This window comes from Apium graveolens, chromosome 3 (assembly GCF_009905375.1).
Source record: "Apium graveolens cultivar Ventura chromosome 3, ASM990537v1, whole genome shotgun sequence".
Classification (NCBI taxonomy): domain Eukaryota; kingdom Viridiplantae; phylum Streptophyta; class Magnoliopsida; order Apiales; family Apiaceae; genus Apium; species Apium graveolens.
Window position 1 is genome coordinate 277,882,437 of NC_133649.1, and position 11,375 is coordinate 277,893,811.

An 11,375-nucleotide genomic window follows, 5' to 3' on the forward strand; every position below is an offset into this window, starting at 1 on the left:
GAAAATAGTTGGGTAGAATTGGTATCGAGGATATGTCAAGCATACCTAGACATTTAACGTAGGGTATTTTGACCCTATAGGTTATAGTCGGGAACCTGAAAGTGGAAGAGGGACTAAAGATAACCTAGTGGTTAGTCGACGAGCTCAGTAGAGTTTCAACAGAAAGACCTGAGTGTCGAAGTCGAATCCAGTGGGATCTAATGGTTGGACGTTAGAACCTGAGCAGTAGAGTCGGCTCAGAGTTGATCAGTAATAGTTGTAAAGCCTTGTAAGGCAAGTATTTCTGAACTTTTCTTCAAGATATATTACCAATGTTTTCGAACTATTTCATAACATGTTACCATTATTAAACATAACTCCTGTTTTATAATGCATATGCTTCAAACTAATTTACCCTTAAACCCTGATTCTTTCTTAATCTTGAGCCGTAAGCCTTATTCTTTGCAAACCGTCCCTTGTTGATCCTCAGACACCAAACTATACAAATATAATACTACTCTTCAAAGATATAACTACCAAACACCAAACACTGAAAGAGAATGATTTGAAAACACAGAAACTTTTATACTCCAATCATTCTTAATAACATCAAAGAACCATATCCTGAAAAATCATTACTGGTCTTATACCTGGCCCTTGTACAAACTGAAACCGTTTCTTATACATACCCTGATATACCCTAGAGATATCCATGAGTTTCCTTACATTTTTATGCAAATGTTTAACCATCATTGATTGTGATCTTGTTTTATTGAATCATATTGTTATCATATTGAACTGCTTTAAGACTAGATAGTTTTTATATATGTGGACCAGATTCGTGGTCAGACCATACCAATGGTCAAGTTAGGCCAATGTGTGCCTTGGATCCAGTAATTAGAGTAGTTCTGTGTGCTTGCTCGGGGTTAGTGCGTGACTGATCAGCAGCCTAACCTTGGTTTTTTTTTAAAAAAAAAACTTAAAATAAATATCCAATTCTAATGATTAGTTGAAAAGAAACTTAATCTCTCTGAATCATCTCGTTTGATCTTGGTTTAACCTCAGTTATCGTTATTATGACTTGCTGAGCTAGTTAGCTCACCCTTGCGATTCTTTTATATATTTTACAGTTGAAAAGACTATGGGTGATAGTGAAGTTCCTCAGTCCAAAGTGCGGGCTAAGGTTCCAGTTGAGTTGAATCGAGCTAGCAAAAGCTTCATGCGGTATAGGTCAGATTGTAAGAATGATTTTATTTTCAATTGTAAGTTAAATTAGTTGGGATTTGGTACGTTGTAATAAAGGTTAAGATTGTGGCTTATTTTCATACTTTAACCTGTTGCGATCTGTGGTTATGTAAAACAGGGTCATTGCAAATAATATTTCCTATACAGGTTTATATTGTGCATGTGTTGTGGACCCCAAACTTCTGACCCGGGTTTGGAGGGCGCCACAATTAACACTTCCCCTAAATGACAAAACCTTTTTATCTTTAGTGATCACATAATTATACATACACTAATTAATTATGCAAGGATAAGAGAAGGTTACCATATGATAAGTTTATTTACTTATCAATTTTACCTTTTCACCTACTTTTGATAAGTGTGAGGAATTATTAAATTATTTCCCTTTAATCCTTGAAATTATATCCAACTCGAATTGAAAAATTTGATTTATTCTGCAATAAGATTATATATTAGTTAGTGTATGTCATAAGTAGTGAGGGTTTTAGAAAAACTTTTATTTTTGGTTTTGTCCCTGTCAAATACGAGTGCAAATATAGAATTTAAATTTTACACCACTCTATCTCTTCCCCTTTTTGACAATACTATAAAAAAGATAATAGTTTTAAAAAATAAGGGGAGGGGGAATTCGAATTAAAAAGAATATGCAGGGGAGGGGGGATAATTCATGGTTTTGGAAAATAAAAAGAATAATAAACTTTTTTTAATAGTTAAACACTATAAACTCCCAAGTTAATACAAACACAAATCCTTATCCTGTCAAAATGTTAGTAGGAATAGAAATACAAAACAAAATTTCTATACTATTAGGACAAGCTGGAAAAAAATGCTAATTAAGAAGAGCTTGGTTGCTATCTTGATGTTTTTTGATACCTGCAACAGTAGTTTAGACATTAGCATCATCCTGAAATTACCAAGTGCTCTAGTATGTAGAAAGATGTCATTTGAACAAAGCAATTATGAAAATAAAGTTGCAGAGGAAATGCTAAGGCAATTTTGGAAAAGTATAATAAGCATATGATGATGTAAAAGTTGCTATTTTCAATCTAAATAATGCTAAGGTACTAGAGTAGACCAAATACACACACAAGTAATTTAAACAGTTCATATATTACTTGAACAACAAATTACAAGATTAGCATTGCAGATAAAAGATTACATCAGACATTTAGCCAAGGAAAGAAACTTGCCAACTACAACCTTCATACTATTAGTATTGCTAACTTGACCAATAACAACTTGAAAATTTGGTCAAGTTACATACTTAGCTGATAACAAAGAAACTGATAGAGAATATTATAATTAAGGATTACAGGAATATAGACAAGCTACTTAGGGAATCACACAAACATCCAACATCAATCATCTTAAGCAAACAAACCAGAGAAACATCACATGAAAAACTAATCACCATCACCACCATCCTTTTCTAAAGGATAGAAATCGGAATACAAGATAAACTAACTAATCAAGTTCCTCCATCCTTGATGGTTCATGAACCTTATCAGAAACAACTTTTATTTCCATGTCATTCACTCCACCTATCTCAACACTACCACCTCCACCTTGTGCCATCATAGGTGTCTCTTGTGCTATATCTTCCATGAAGGGCAGAAGGGGAATGTCCATGAAACCATACTGAAAACTGATCAGTTAGTTGAGGCCTTTTTCAATTCTACTAGCCCTAGACATAGTACCACTAAGGATATTCACAAGAATGCCTACCCTAGCCTCAGTCAAATCTACCTTGGCAACAAGCGGTTTAAAGTCTTCTTGAAGAGTCTTAAGTGACTCTACAAGTTTGTCATTTTCAGCTTGCAGAAATGCAAGCTTACTATCAGAAATTTCTTGTTGATTAGGGACAACAGAGACAGGGGAGGGAGTGGGATCTAAATTGATCACATGTGGAAGTCCAGGTAGGGGAACTACTACCCTTTTGGCCTTATCAGATATGGTAGCTTCTACAGGAAAGTCGGGCAAGGTATTGACATTGAGCCTAAAGTGTTCAAATATCTTTTTTAGGAGCAAACCATAGAGCATATGACCCTTTTTAAATCCATTTATCATTTGGAGCAATATCATGTTAGACAAGTTGAAATGCACTTTATGACCAGCAAGCTTGTACATGAGTTTTGCCTCAGCAAAGGATACAAGCTTGTTATCAGAAATGTTAGGATAAATATTGCTCCTAATGATAAGTGCTAAAGTTTGAAAAACAGGGGTGAAATGCTGAAATAAAATTTTACCATCCTTTACACATATATCAGGAAGCACTTCATGACCACACATGACAGACAAGTATAGTCTAAGCTCATTTTTGTTAAAAATGAAGTCTTTTGAAATGTCAATATTTGCCAATTTCAGTTGGCTAGTGCTGAGTTTCAAGGCAGTTCCTAACACCTCATGGTCAAGCATGCTAGGTTTCTTGTTGACCATGGTTGTTAAGAACACCATGTCCCCATCACCATGCCTAACTTGCATGTTTTTTGTAAAAATCAGTTACCATATTTGGAAAGACATTTTTGTTTGAGTAATAAAGTATTGGTTCCCACCCAGCCTTCCTAAACATATCATACAATTCAGTCCTCTTATCCATGTGGATAAGACAACCTGGTTGCAACCTAGTGGAGATAGTTTTGACAATTGGAGGGTAAAATGAAGACACAGGGTGTTTTTGTTTTCTTGGTTTGTTCCTATTTCTATTTCCAGAAGAATAAGGACCAGTGGGGATGATGGTGCCTAAGGACAAGCTAGTATCAATAACTTCATTATCTCCCATTTAATGCAGTTAGGAGTAAATGAAGCTAAGAAAGCAGTTAAGAGCAAGAAGACATGAAGAATGAAGTACAAGAAAATACAGGAGAAAGGAATGTATTAATTGTGCATGGTAAAAGTGCAAACAGATGAGCATATATATAAAGAATGAAGTGCACATATGCATAAAAAGTAATTATTCAGAAAAACTGCACATATATGACATCAAGAATCAGTAAAAACAGCTTTTCTGCTAACAAGTACAACAAACAGGGCAAGTACAGTAACAAACAGTTGACAGATTTGCAAAAAAAGGACATTGCATACCATACACTAGTTATAGACTACACATAATATATCAAATCGGCCAGCAAGCTTATTGATAAACAAATAGAACATTACAGATATTTATCACATATCATGCTTTAAATAGGAATTGCATTTAATGCAAAGATAGCACCTAAACTGTGAGCAGACAAATGTAAACATATTTAATATTTTAAAACTAAATTAAATCAAGGCAGATATGCATTGAGCCACTCAACTTATTTTAAAATACAATTTCTGAATTAAGTTGCTAGAAACCAAGGTGATATCTTCAAGAAATTGTACAGGCATGCTAATATGCAGAAACCATAGTACTGTAGATAGTTGAAAGTTTCAATAAAATTAGCTTCTCACACATTTAATGAGAGCATGGACCAATTGAGAAAAAGCATTACATAGCCACAAATTTTTGCTAAGAAAAATAAGTGAGAATAATTTCATAAAATTTGAGCACTTACATATCATTCAAGAAGTACATTTGTTCATATAAGACATACAACATTAATATATACCACAAGGCACAAATATCATTAAATATTTGTAAACAAACAAAATGTAATGCACATGAAACTAGCCATGTGATCAGTTACACTGTCAAGCAAACACATCAAGCAACATTTGCAACAATTTATAACATCCACAGTAACTAAATGGAACAGTGACATTAAATGAAAGGCAAGCCACTAAGGCTTCAATAACCCCTCACCTGAGCCATGGCCTTGTAACGCATGGACTCACCTATATTAGCCCTTCAAAGGGCTAATAAACCCGCTGCTAGGTTGATTTTAATTCGCAAATGAATGACTCGTTCAAGTTGTCGAGTTGACTCGGTGAGTCGCCGTCGAGTTCGCCGGTTCTAGAATCGCCTCCGTCAGTTTAGCCTTCGTGGTTCCTAGGAGAAGCTAGAATCGTCCAGACTTGACCGGAATTGCCACTGTAGACCCGCAGTCGCCATTGTCAAAGTATCGAACTGATTTTAATTCAGTTTGAAGCAATAAAGCACTCAAGATTTCTCCTACAACATGAAAACAAATTGTTAATCACAAGGATTGTGAGAAAAAATTGATAAACAAATGAAATCGAAGAGAGAAAGAAGAAAGGCGATTACAAGAGGAGCACAAATCCATGAATGGATTGAAGGAACAAACGATATTGAAGCTTGAATTTGAAATCGAATATCTAGGGTTTGAGTCGCCTGAAATTGGGGATCGAGAGAGGCTGAAAGATTGTACGGAACAAAAAAAAAACACTGTTTAGATGTGATTTTTGCTTTTATATTTTAACGAATTAAAGGCCAGGATAGATCAGGGGATATGATCCAATGGCTGATAAAAATCCCTCAGAAACTGATTTTATAAAATTGATTTTAAGTAAATCAAAATTATAAAAGAAATAGAAATAATTTGTGGTTAAAAATATAAATAAATTATATTTTATTCACAATAATATTTCAAAAAGTTGTAAAATCAATATTCATCCAATATTTGAATATATATATATATAATTTTATCTCGAATTTTACAATATTAATTCACAGATTGCAAATTAATTATTATAAAATAAGTATTTATCAAGAAACATATTTATAAATTATCCATTTTATGTCTAAATATTTTCTTGCTCATATATACTCAAAAATAATATATGTGAGTATATTATCTCATTTTTACACTTTTAATTTACAAATTAATGCAAATTAAATATTGTAAAATAAGTAATTATAAAGAAAAATATTTGTAAAGTAGGAATAATTCATTAAAATATTTTCTTGAACACATTTAATTAGTGCTTACTATTTTCCCTAGTTTTGAAATACAAAATATTCCAAGGCCAATCAATAGCTGCACTAATTAAATTATTTTACTGAAAATAATTCTAACCGTACGGCTCAATTTACGTGTAACCAATCGTACTACCGAAAAATCTGAATTTCATATATAAATCCGTTCAAATAGTAAAAATGATTAAACGCGAACCAAAATTTACAGATAATTAAATTCAATAAAATTAGACACACAACAGTGTCTTACTTTGAACACTCGAGCATTCCTAAATCCAAACAAAATTTGACGAAATGCTCGGAATTCAAAGGTTTTGTGAATATGTCAGCAATATTATGTTCAGTATCAATGTACTCCAATTTGATATTTCCTTTTGACACATGATCTCGCAAAAAGTGATGTCGTATATCAACATGCTTTGATAATGAGTGCAATACGGGATTTTTACTTAAAGTGATGGCACTCATATTATCACATTGAATTGATATTACATCAAATTTTATCGAGTAGTCAGCAAGAGTTTGCTTCATCCAAAGGACTTGAGCACAACATTTTGCTGCTGCTATGTATTCATCTTCCGTAGTGGATATTGAAACATAATTTTGTTTCTTTGAAAACCAAGAAACAAGACATCCACCAAGAAACTGACAAGTATCGCTTGTGCTTTTTCTATCAATTAAGTGTCCGGCATAATCCAAATCAGAAAAGCACACAAAGTTAAATGGTTGTAATGCCCCCAAATTCGGGGTCAGGAACCTGGGTCGTCACGCAATCCCTCAATCATGTGTAACCTGCATTAACTCGATAATCCAATAATTCCATATCACAGATCCCCAATCTCACACACTCACAAGTTATAGCCTTAGAAATGACGTACGACAAATATCATCTGTTATTAAAAGTCAAATGTACTTTATAGGATCTCAAACAATTATTCATAACCTCTACATGAAATTACAATAATTACGACTGATATCTTATACCTATCTGATACTCTGGCACACCTGAGACAAGGCTGTCAGGGATTCTCCCTATGACTGCAAGCAACTACGTCCCACACAGGCATACTGGTTATCTGTTGTGTTGTGTCATTTAAAAGAAAGCAAGAGTGATTGATAATGCCCAGCATAATAATCTACAGTGTGAAAATGACTGTATGATAAACTCGCGTAAAACATCATATATGATAATTACATTTTATTCGAAAGTAGTTTCCCTTGGTGATACTCACCTTTTATGAAAACAATCCTTTAGTGGATTTTATTAACCTGCTAATATCTTAATAGTAAACCCAACACCTAGGCTTGGGTCACGGTATTGCATTACAATTCCAATTGGAAGAATAGGACATTCGTTGGAGCCACCGCATACGATGATCAGTCGAACTACAATAAAAGTAACCTTTTCTACTAGTAGAAGGATGACATCTTTGTATCCCGGTTATCACCCTTGCCGCATACAGGCTATGTGTCCTCATTTCGGGTATACACACACTTCGCAGGTCCTTAGGTACATATTGTACCGTCTCCTACGGTACCTGTAGTCTATCCAATACACGAAGTACTTGGATCATACCCCTCCCTTGTCCTTTAGGAAATCCCATCATATCTCGATAACTCGAACCACATCGAAGTTTCCCCAAGCATTTTGCTTGTTGATAGGCATAGTTTTACTTCATATATATATATATATATATGTACTTCCGAAAGTTTTCGGAGGAAGTACTAAGGATGTGAGTTGACCGTTGTCAACAGATAATTAAATAAGGGGGGAGTTTCTCTTTGAAACTATATTCAAAATATATAAAAAAATAAGTCGAAATAATATTCTCTGACGATCTGTAATTATTCAAATGATTTTCTGAAAATCAGAATGTATTTTAAATCAGGTTCTATGATTTTTAAATCATAAATAAACCCTTTAAGAAATAATAATTTATTAAATGATAATTGATGAATAATTAAACCTCGAATGAGTTTACTTTTTAAAAGAATATTGAAACAATATTCCTCAACTTATTTATATTTAAGTAGTTAAAGTAATCTTTGGTAGATATAAGTAATCAAGTTTAAAACAAATAATTGTTGGAGTATACTTCTCTTATTCAAAATGAATATCTGAAATAATATTCATTGTTCGAGTGATTAAATATAGTTGAGGGAATACGATCTTTGGAAATCGTTTTAAATAAATTCGAGATATTTAATAATTCGCAAGTGGACATCGAGTCCTTTGGAATAAAATAAATACGGACTTTCGATCATCCAAAACTGCCCCGGGACGATTCTGGGGTATTTACTATAATATACATACCGACCGACTCTCGGTCTATAATATACATGTCACGCTACTCTCTAGCGTTAACATTTCTCAAATATAACAACTCCGGAATACTTCCGGGTTTTTATAACCTTACTCCGACCAATCCTCGGTCTAAATATCTCGTTTCAAATCCGGTAATTTATTATACCAAAATCATCATATCTTATGATTCAGTATATAATAATTTATAAATCTCCGTAGAATATTTATCATGCATATATTGCAGTATTTAAAAGCAATCACAACACAACAGTTCTGAAAAGGTAGGGTTTGAAAACTTTCCTGGAGTCCAAGTCACGTTTCCCCGACTTCCTCTCATTCCGGGTTTTCTAATCAACAAACATCATAATCTTAATCAGTATTCCTACTCTCATCACCAACTTATATTCCTAATAAGTTCAATACTTCATAACTTTCATTATTTGACCGTCTCGAAATAAGTATCACTCCTTGGTCGAAACGAACGATCAAAGTGGTCTTCTAGAATTGACTTTACCGAATATTACTATTACGCGGCTTGCACTCTATCATTTTTAATAAATCTTAAAATTAATATTTTAATATAAAACCACCTCGAGGAGCTTCTTGAGTGATTTTAATATTTATCCTAAAAGTTTCATTTTGATAAAATGAATTTAATTAGGTGAAAAGCATTTCAAAAGTTCTGTCAACTACGGAGTTTTACTTTTCCAACCGCTTTCACTAAAACGTTGATATCTCTCAAACCGTTAACTCAATTGATGCACCGTTTTCGCGTGCGCGATTTAGACAAAATTTAGAACACATAATCTGAAAATATTTCTGGTAATAGGGGTCAAAATCCCGAAGTGACAGTTTCCTAACTGGGGGTTGTTTTGACATTCGTACTCCGCGCGACCTCGGCTCTGACATTTTTATAAAATTAAAAAATAAACATTTTTACTTGAAAATTTTGTGTAATTTAGGAAACTCAATATTCTACTCTATGTAAAAATTTAATGATTTATGAACATTTTTAAGTTGATCCTTTATATTTTCAAAATTCGTAATTCGTAGCAGTTTTTGTCGCATAAATCACTTTTAGTAAAACGGCCATAACTTTTGATCCGTAAATCGGAATCAAGCGATTCAAGTGCCTAAACGATTCTTATAACATTTTCTATCATAATCAAGGGTTTGTTTCATGAAACTACAGTTTACATCTTCAGGATTTTATGCAGAAACTTAAAGTTATGTTTTGTTCATTTTAACGAGATTACGGTTACGATCGGAGTTTCGTTTACGCCTTAAATCATTATACTACCACCAACAATCAACATATCATCATCAACACACTAACTCCTCTCAAGAACATTATGTTCTTGAGGCAACAACAATCAACCTTAAATCTACTTAACTAAACATCAAGATTTTAACAATATCACCACTAAAAATAGGTTTATAACTATATACAAGAAGGATCTTGAATTTGAATCTTAAATAAAGTTGGGTCAAAGATTTTTACCTTTCTTGAAAGCTTGAGATGTGTTCTTGAGGATGGTGGAGTCTTGGGAGTGCTTGGTATGATTTTTGGAACCTAAAACCACCATTGAAATCAAGAAACCAAAGAAGAGTTACTATTTATACTATTCACTAGCAACTTTCTTGATTTTATTTCACCCATCAAACCTTGATAAAAAGGGATCAAAGATTTATCTTACCTTATTTTGGTTGTTAGGAAGCTTGAGAATTAATGGGAGGATTTAACCATGGCTAGAACTTGAGGTTTTGAATTTGATTTCTTGGTGAAGAAGAAGAGGCCGAATGGAAGAAATGGGGAGAGAAGAAGTGTTTTTATGTTTGCTTCCTTGGTTACTTCTTGGTTGCTTCTTGAAAATAATGAAAATGGTAGTTTTTAATTGATCTTTATTCTCTAGTATATATCCTAGGATTTATTCTTGTTGCCAAATACTTGGACAAATCTATCTAGGCTTCCTAGTTTACAAGCTAACCTAATTAGCTTAGCCATTTAGCTTACTACTCTCTAGCCCTTGGTTGATCATCCTATATCTTAGCTCAATATTTGATAAAGTAACCATGGTTACTTTCCTACCATGGTTAGTTAGTGCGTTACGTTTATTTAACCGTTTATGCGTTCGCTCGGTCGCTTAAACGTTTTCGTAATACTTTCTCGAAAATAGTTCGCGACGTAATTCCTTTCCTATTTATTCCTTATGTTTTGAATTATTATACTCGGATATAAATCCGTAGGGTTTTAAATTTATAATTATATTGTGATTCCCGTAATCCTCGATGTTTCGTAAATATGGTCGTTTTTCAAAGTTCATTTTCTTCGAAAACTAATAGCGTTTACATACACTCATTTGGTACGTATAATCATAATATTAACTTTGAATCTCATTTTCTCATACACAACATAGTGTCAGGGTTACTATTCATTAGGCGTTTTATAAGGTCTCAAAAATTCGAGTTATATTACTATTCTAAAAGGTCTTTTACTGACGTCAAAAATTTGGGTTCTTACAGTCTTCCCCTCTTAAAAGGATTCCGTCCCGGAATCAGTTCAGAAACAGGCAGGGATATGCTTCTCGTATGACAACCTCGAGTTCTCACGTTGACCTTGTAGTATTTGATCTCTTCATAAAATTTCCACTCATCCATCCAATATGACCTCTACACGTTATTCGACATACGTTAAGTCTGTCTACGGGTTTATTAGCTCATTTTCAATCATATATTGGTTTTGACGGTTAAATTTCCTAACCTCGATTCGTGGTACTCGTTATAAACTTGGCGACCGCTCGACGATGGTGCTAATTTGTAAGCCAACTTTCTTAGTCCTTTAAAGATTTTAACTGGTCCAATAAACCTTGGGTTCAACATTTCTTTCCTTTTAGAATCTCATCACTCCCTCCTTGGGAAGCACTTTCAACAATACTCGGTTTGTTACTTTGTACTTCCTGTCTTTATAGTTTTTGTCCGTATATC

General features: G+C 33.5%; 1 long non-coding RNA gene across 1 annotated transcript; it reads right to left on the minus strand.

Moving 5' to 3' along the window:
• Positions 1 to 2,038: 2,038 nt before the first annotated feature.
• Positions 2,039 to 5,564, minus strand: LOC141713402 (uncharacterized). The gene is made up of 2 exons (XR_012571953.1): positions 5,414 to 5,564; positions 2,039 to 5,320 (listed from the first exon to the last, which is right to left on the minus strand). It is a non-coding gene; the product is annotated as an uncharacterized LOC141713402 (long non-coding RNA).
• Between the last annotated feature and the right edge of the window lie 5,811 nt (positions 5,565 to 11,375).